This window comes from Taurulus bubalis (genome assembly GCF_910589615.1).
Source record: "Taurulus bubalis genome assembly, chromosome: 2".
Lineage (NCBI taxonomy): Eukaryota > Metazoa > Chordata > Actinopteri > Perciformes > Cottidae > Taurulus > Taurulus bubalis.
Genome location: NC_136590.1, coordinates 40,735,229 through 40,744,334, shown reverse-complemented (window position 1 = coordinate 40,744,334; position 9,106 = coordinate 40,735,229).

Genomic DNA, 9,106 nt, shown 5'->3' with positions numbered 1-9,106 from the left:
CTTCCTTTTGCTTCCTTCAGTCGATCAAAGCAGCCCTTCTCAGCGAAGGGTGTGAGCATGTACTGCATCTGATCCACACCTCAATCTTACACCCAGTCAATTGTAATAGGCGCGCACACACACACACACACACACACACACACACACACACACACACACACACAGTGGATCAGACTCTCACACCTAGATTCTTCTGTATCTGGATAATCAGACGTTTTGTACTTCAAAACCCAACCTTGTTTGGAGTGTTATTCCAATATGGGCTTATGATTTGTTTAGTTCTTTAGAAAATGGTTGCCATACTATTACCTTACAGTCCTTTACCAAGCTATGTTCCTTTTCATAGCTAATTAGAGCACATAAATCAATTGTACCGGCATATACAGCGTAGACTGTCTCCTACGTGGAAATGAATATTTAATGTTTCGTGCTGGTGGGAGAGAGTTCTGCGTGGATTACCCTGCTGCCTACATCCCATAAATCCCCCTCAGTCCCACGAGTCTGCTGTTGGCTGCTGCCTACCACCGCATCTGATGGATTCGCCGGTTGGATTAAAGCTGGGATGAACTTCATGAGGACTCATTTGTTTGTATGCAAAACAAGGGTTTGGTGCGCTGCCACCCTCTCTTGGGTTAAACCCATTTTCCGACTGCGACTCCCGTATATACGCTTTCCACTTCATGTTGTGGTCAAATGTGGAAATCAAAATACACAGAGAGCGGATGTAGAATCCCGCTAACCTCCAATACCTCTGAGCACAATTACATCAGCCTCGATGTATCTGATATCTGTTCGAATGGGACCTGCGGACATTCGTGTGTCTCCAGTGTTTCGCTGTGAATCCAAAGCGTTGTTTACGGATCATATTCAGCTCGGGGCCCTCTGGGTGTGAGCAGGGCTTCTTGGATCGGTTCCCGCTCTTTGTCTACACACCACTGTCCACAGGCTACAAGGCTGCACAGCATGCTAACGTGTTGTGGCATTTTGCCTGCTGCCCTTTCTGCGCCACAGTCGGGGCCCGCGCTCGATCGCTGAACCTCACCCCTCCCGTCTCTTCATGTGGAGATTGGTTATCAGCGGCGGCCAGTTTGCTTTTTGCTTGTGAATATGAATCAGCGAGGGACCTTCCGAACAAGACCGGATGGTTTTCACCTGGGTCTCTGTGGCGGGCCGGAAAGCTCCTCGCACTATTGACTGTTTCAAAGGTCATTGGACATTCTCAGTCTGACGAGGCTCTCGGTGTGAATGTCATTAGCTTAATGTGTCCGTATGAAAATCAATCCCGTCGCTCTCGTAATGAATCGACTCGTTGATCGATTCAACGGAGATATCGTCACCACAGTGAGAGCCTTTTGCAATATCTAAAGGTATTTCATTATTTTTGTCATCATTACATTTCATTTAGCTGACGCTTTTATCCAAAGTGACTTACAATAAGTGCATTCAACCATGAGTACAAACTCAGAACAATAAGAATCAAGAAAGTACAATTTCTTCAATAAAGTTAAACTACAAAGTGCTATCAGTAAGTGCCATAAAGTGCTACTACAGCGCTACATTCCTTATTCAAGGTGTAGACGAAAAAAGATGTGTCTCATTTCATCTCATTGCACCTGGATGTTGAAGCAAAAACACCACAGAGCCTTTGAAGCAGCCATGTAAGCGTTTGCCTTATGTGAATTCATTGGCGTATTACAAAGTCCCAAATATGTGTCTTTGTCCATTTTGTTTGTGGTTACAAACAAAGCAATGACTTTGAATATGACATGACGATCCTGCCTGCTGAACAGCAACACGGCGTGGGAAGCTGATTACACTACAAGCCCTCTTGCTTTATCTAACTGGACTTTTACAATTTCTGAAACAAGGCCCGTCTTTGTCGAAGCTACACACCCACACACATGGAAAAAACCCATACAATCAAAACACAACATATCTTACATCTCTCACAAAAAGCAAACACTTGATTCAAAACTATATAAACTCTTCTAGAAAGAGTATTTTTGCATCGCAAACTCCAAATAAATAGCTCTTCCACATGCTACTGCAAGTATACAACACAATTAGAATTCATAATTCGTTGCATGCTGTAAATATAGACACTATGGACACATTCAATGTGTTTATTCTCAATACTCATTTACTCTAAACGGTATCAAACACAACTACAGGACTTGAAGGGAAGATGAAATTACTATATTACTGTATTGTGATAAAACTAAACACAGTGGGTTTCAATGAACAGTCCTCACTCTTTCTTCAGAATTGGCTTCCATTGAACACCTGAATCCTATTTATGGGTCAAGCTCTGATTTCTAAGTGATCTAATTAGTTACAGGTGTTTTCACAGATGCATTCTGGGTGAAAGTGAGAGATAATTACATGTGGAATTTCGGAAGGAGGCCAGGAGCAATAAGTTAGTTTTCAACATAAAAATGACTGATACAAACAAGAATAGACACTTAACATGAGAATAGTTTACATCCATCTGCTACCGGCCCCTCGAGCATATTGTCTGTGCTCTTTTTATTCTATGTTTATTATTCCCATATTTTCTTTTCCGACGTCATCTTTCTTAAATAGGATTTTAGGATTCAAGCACCATTTGGAGTGTGGCGCTCGTGAATGGATTGAATACGAGTCCATTTCCTGAGGTTCCCAAGAAAAAATAAATCTTCATCCACTCTCTCTCTCTCTCTCTTTGCCATATGTGAGATGTGCATGAGATTCCTGTGGTAAAATTAGAGGATGAGGTCAATGGAAGTGCATATGTGCTTTCACATATGGCAGTGAATGTGTACATTCTTTGATGTTGGAAAAACAGGGATTCGGTGACACTATCCTCATGCTGCATCAGATTTGAGTCTGGAAGTACTTGAATAGCAAATACTTGTGGGCTGCCGCGCTGCAGCCACCAACTTAACTTATGAATGTACTTGTCATTCCAGTTTGATCCAAAAACAATTCTGACTTTATGTTTGACATTTTGCAGCACAAACGAAAAAAAAAAAAGAAAAAAAAATGTTCTGGATGGACTGATGAGAAGGACGAGTGGCAACATGGTAGATCACCTGCCATCATGAATAATCGACCAACCCCATTTATCACTCGTTTCAGAGAGATCTGGGCTCAACAGCTCCCTGCTGTCATCCCTCAGGTTGTGTAAGAGGGGCGGGAAGTGAGAGACGAGAGCAGAGCATGAAGTGAGTGAGGCGAAGCATCTTCATCTAAGGGTTTGTCAAGAGTAATACCTGGATTTAAATAAAGGTTAAAATACAGAGAAAGTGAATGTGTTGTGACAGAGGGACCAAAAATGGATTTTGCTTCCGGACTAATCTGCTTTCTGAAGACATGTCAGTTATGGATTAATCATGGTTCAGTGGCAGAGGGGTTATCTTCCAATCGGAGGATTTGCATTAGCATAGTGCTTTTCTAGTCTACTGACTCGATGCCCATCCACACGATGGTGTCAGAAGCTGCCATGCAAGGGGCCGAGGTTACGGGCTCAGTGTCTCGCTCGAGGACACTTCGAGGAGCTGGGGGATCAGACCAAGAACCCTTCTGATTACTTGACGCCCGCTCTCTCCCTGAGCCCCTCTCAACTATCATCAAATATGCTGCACAGTATTAGAGCGTAACCGATTCATCCCGGTTGGAGAGCACTTAATTACGCAGGGAAGTGCAACATCATCGGTATGTGTAATATATTCGGGTACAGAAGCACTTTTAATTAAACGGCACAAAATTACGGAACAACCTGAATTAATTCATTTATCTCTCTGAGAAAAAGCTGAAATCAACCCCCTTGACCTCTTGTTCTCTTGTAGACACTCCTGTTTGCATTTATAGCCGTGTGCGTGGGTTGTTTGATCTATTTGTGGCCCCTCTGCTGCGCACACCTGTGTAACCTGCTATTTGCTGTGTGCGTACGCATGCATGCTCTTCTGCTTCCATTCACGCAGATCTGTTGCCATTCACTGCCTCTGCCTGCACTCCACACGCCATTCACAAAGCATTCACGTGTGGGACGCATGCATGCAGATGCTGCTGTGCACACACATGGGCGTAATGCATAAATAGCCCCTGGAAGTATTTCTGAATCAGTTCATGCTGCAGTGGAAACAGAAGTTCTAAATATAGAACCATGCGAGCTAAAAAAAGCAACGAAAGCCAAATAAAATCATTCACTCTTTGCCAAGTCGAGCAGAAAGCTCATGCTTAATTCAGAAAAAACTCTGGGATTCATAACTCACACTTGCTGCGACACCGAACCCCACTGCGGCACAGAACAAGCACAGCCGCGGTCACACTATTCCACTGTCAATTTACATGACATCCTCGTTAGTGAGCATGCAAATCAAATTAATCCCTCGTCGCATTGGGGGACCTCGCTGGCACAGTTTGAAGTGAAGCCCCTGCTTGGAGGCCTGGAGACGAGGAGTGATCATTATAACTGGCTGAGGGGTAATGGCGTCTTCTGCTGCCTGGTCATCACTTGCCATTCACGTCTTCTTGACTCGTTCGGCGTTGGTTGCTTCATTGGCATTGCTCAGCCCACCATGAAGCACATCTCTTATTCATTCCACATGAGCAAAGGAGGAGGAGGGCGACATCTCATGCTTTACCCTGGAATATGTGTCGGCTTCATTAATGACACATGCGGAGGCTTGCATTAATGCAGACCCTGACAGCTGAAGGGGTTAGTTGTCTCCTCGGCCCGGCCGTCCATTCACACATGAAAGAAGTGAAGTGATGCTCGACAAAAGGAAAGGATGAGATGGAGGGAAACCTCTCAGCTGTAATATGTTCAATATGGGCAAAATAACCGGCACCTCGTCTCTACATCCAATGTGGATCCCTTCTTCCCAGCTGCTGTCTTATTATTTTGTTCTGGTTTCCTTTCTAAAGCCTCCACATTAGATAAAGAACGCCATGTCCTTCACATTAGTAATACTATTTAATCTGACAATAAGAACATCATCTATCATTTTATTATCCCAAAGATAATGTGGTGTCCCTCAAGGATCGGTTCATGTCCCACTTCTGTTCTTACTCTGCACGATGCGATTAGCACAAATTATATGTGATTAGCACTGCGGTATGGGGGACAAGTAGTTATACCTTGAAGTAAATACCCTGTGATTCAGAGAGCTCGCTGTTTAACCGATTTTTTGTTGCCCCAAATTCACCACCAACATACAAACATCTCTGTTTTATTGTTGTTGCATGGTTGTTCTAATGGTTACATACAGGGGGCTATATCTTGTCATTACATCTAACAGGCCTTCTTAACAGCACAGGTGTTATAATAGCACTAACAATGGCTCTGTGCTATTCAAGTGACAGTGACAGTTGGGCAGCATGCACAATACCTGGAAACCTGAAATCAAAGCAGCTGAATGGGCTTTTGCTGCTAAAAGCAAATTGATTTTTCAACAATACTTCTTATTATGTCATGGGAAGACAAGGGTTTCCTGAGGAAACACTTTGTTTTCCATGCACTGATGAGTTTATATAATTTTGGGCTATTTTGCCATGCCTCCTTTCAGACGGGTGGAAAGAAAACATCCAGAGTACACATGTAGGTGTTTATTTTACTACTTTGTCTCTTCTCTGCCTTTGTCTGCCTTCTCGACAATACAATGGAACTATATGGCATTCGGCTTGTGCTGTTTTAAGGCCTCCCTCAAAAATTAATTAAAAAAACAACCTCAAAAGCAATGTCTCTTTCTAGAAATCCTGACTCGGTTACTCACAATAATCCACAGACCTTGTTGTGAGCAGTTTCATGTATTTTCAACAAATCTCAGTATTTAATGTGAGGAAAGAACGTATTTTAATTTGACTTGGGTTATTAATGCAATAAAAACACTGCGTACTGTATTCTGAAATACAAATGTATTGCTTTCTGCATATGCCACTGTCAACGCCCTGGTTTCCCACATTTTCTCAAATTGCCCTTTTAACGGCATCAGCGTGACGTGAAGGTCACTCGGCTGTTTGATCCCCATCCTGTCTTCTTGTAATGACAGTGGTTGAAAACTTGAGCACGTCCCCGCCTCAAGCGAAGCTCTAATGAAGCATCTATTTCTGCCTTTTCCCCTCAATTGCACAAACAGCCCGGAGAGTCAATTGTTGTTCTCTGCTTCTCCTTTTAATCCCTCATGTTCACTTGTGTTTGGAGCAAGACACGTGTGCTGTGGGCCGCTAGACGACTGCAGTTAGTCGGTTTGCATTTTTGTCTTCCCACAATGCAGCGTGTGCCGTAGTCTGCGCTCATTTCCTCAATGTTTTATTCACGTTTTAGTATTTTAGAGTACTGTGGACTCTGTGGACTGAAAACAATTCCGTCCTAAAATTGTATTAAAACTCTTGGTGTAATAGATGGAAAACAGATCCTGGATCTCACGGTCACATCCAGATGAAACTATTTCGCATGGAATGAGTCTGGAAACATGACAAACCAGGTGAGACTTCTGCAATGTTTCCGCCACACTTGCTTTAGTGACTGTGTTTCTACAGTGTGGAAGAGTTGGGTGGGTGTCAACAGAGAGTAGGTGAGAGATTCACAGTGGCGATGTGATACCACTAATGATGGATTTTTCTCCACACAAAAAAGAGAAGTCAGAAGTCTCCTTTTTCTTCCCCCGACCTCGTTTGTGATGGATCCCAGTTCTTGTTGAATGTTACATTACATCTCATTTAGCTGGCGCTTTTATCCAAAGCGACTTACAATAAGTGCAGTCACTGGCGTGAGTCATGTCCCCTGACAGGAACGTTACAGAAACAGGGTAATTAAATGTGATTGTCGTTGTCACCGCAACACAAACCTATTGTGTTCTAATTTCATAATGACACGCTGCCAAGATGAGCCCGTTTAAGTCTTCATTTATAACAGAAACCATTCTTTCATGGAAGCCTTCACATGTTTATTGTGTTTACCCCCATCGGCCCTTCATGGATGGTAAAACCAACTGTCTTTGATCCCTTGGGATGAAGTAGAACACAACGTTTTCACGGATTTATTACATTGTTGGACTGTCACCACAACTTTCTGCTGTACTTTATGCCGTGCATGATAACTGGATTATTTTCTGGATTGTTTTTTTTTGGAAAATCAATGCAATGACCAAAAAAACAATACATATATCTCATGTTTTACTGGCAGTCCATGGAAGGGCAGAAGTGTGTAATTGTCAAAGGATTTAATAACATTAACTAACACACTGCACTATAGATTTTAATTTAAACATTGATTACATAACTCAAAATGTGTTACAGGTGAATTCTTAGCTTCATAAACAGTATCAACAAATCCTTACACGCTCTAAATATCGTCCCTCATATCAGTTGCATGGAATAATATTATGTCTTATTTATCATTATGAATTTCAGATGCCCATTTCATGAAACACATTTAAAGTAATAGTGTAATTTTCACGTGTGTATATTTCTGAAGTCTGAAAGCAGCACAAACGTATCATTTTGATTCTCATTGATTTATTCTTCATGACTACATTTCAAAACAACAGGCCGCTGTGACTCCTAATGCACAGTGACTTTACAAAAATGGACGCCCTGAACAAAGCTGCTTTTAAAACCCTTAAAGAAGCTGACCTTTTGAAGCTTCCTCTCCACCGGTGGCTATTCCTCAGCCTAAACGCACCCTGCGTGTTGTACAAAGTCTGTCCTCTGTGAGTTTAAGTGGCAAAGCGCAAATGGAAATTCCTGCCCACGCCCCGCTGTTTCCTGCTGCACGACGAGCTTTGTTGATTTTGAGATCGGAGGCGTCTGACTTCGGGGTACATATTGGTCTTGACTGTGGGAAAGGGTGTTGGTTTCTCCTGGTCATCCACCGACCAAACACTAATTCCTCTTCTGGCTCCTATGTAATCTAGCTCTCTTCAAACTGAGGCCACGTCGGATACAATGATCCGTTTAAAATAGTGCCTCTGCCTAATGAAAGGCCTCGCAGCCACCGTCTCATGTCTTCTTTTGTCACAAAAGCAGTGTATACTTACTCTTTGTGCCCGTGCAGCCCTGTCATAGACAAGTCCATTAGTGCTATTAGCTGCCCTTTCTAATGAACGTCAGCACACAGAGGCCCTTTAGCGTGGACTTCCTCACTTCCTGTGAAGGTAAATATTATGTTTTGTTTTTTCTCCGCTGCATCCACAGCACGGATGTGTCGCGTCTGGGATGTGTCAGTGCGTCTGCAAACCACTCTGGGGGCTGCGAGATTACTTTACAAACCGAGCCTCACAGAGGCCCGCCTGACTGCCCCCGAACAATGCAGCGGTTCATTCGCGGGCTGAAAATCAAGTCTTTGTAAGCCTCTGCGAAGATGAGGAGACGAGGAAAAATGGTATCCAGTTCTCAGTATAAGTGGTGCGCATTTCAGAATAAAGTAGTCTACGTATTACCTTTGACCCGACTCATCCTTGTGTATCTTCACTGAACAAGTGTATAAAGTCAGCTCTGCACAACGTGCTGGTAGTTATTTACAAGAGTCAACGTCGGGGTTTTCAGCCAAATTGGACAATTAGCGTGAATTATTCCACAAACTGCAAGAATTTACTGCGCCAAAGTAAATATCGTCATAGATCTAAATGCTTTATGTGAATGTGAAGCTCGTTTGTCTGTCAAAACCCGTAACTGAGAGCGTTACGAACCACTGCTAGTTCATAAATGACTGACTTGGAGACACTTGCTAAATGACAGATTAGTTTATGATTAGTTCATTTGCGAATCAACATACTGACTTTCTTTCTGAGTCGCTTGTGTTTGGGAGAATGAAGAGGGAGGGAGGAGGAGAAAAACAGCAGAGGATGAGGAGGGGAGGGGTCGGCACAAAAAGAGAAGTACATTATCAGCCTCTTGTTATTGAAAATGCATTTCATATCGGTCTCCGGAGGTTTGCATTTGGATTACGCTCATTTTACTTATTCTTCACATTGGCCAGCACCCAAACCAGTTTACAGTGTTGTAAAGGAAGACAGGCTTACAGGAAAACGATTGTATTAACTTGTGCTTTTAATTACATAAAGAGAGTGGTTACTTTGTGGAGAGAACGGGGAGATAAGGGTCCGAGGACATGGCAGGAAAG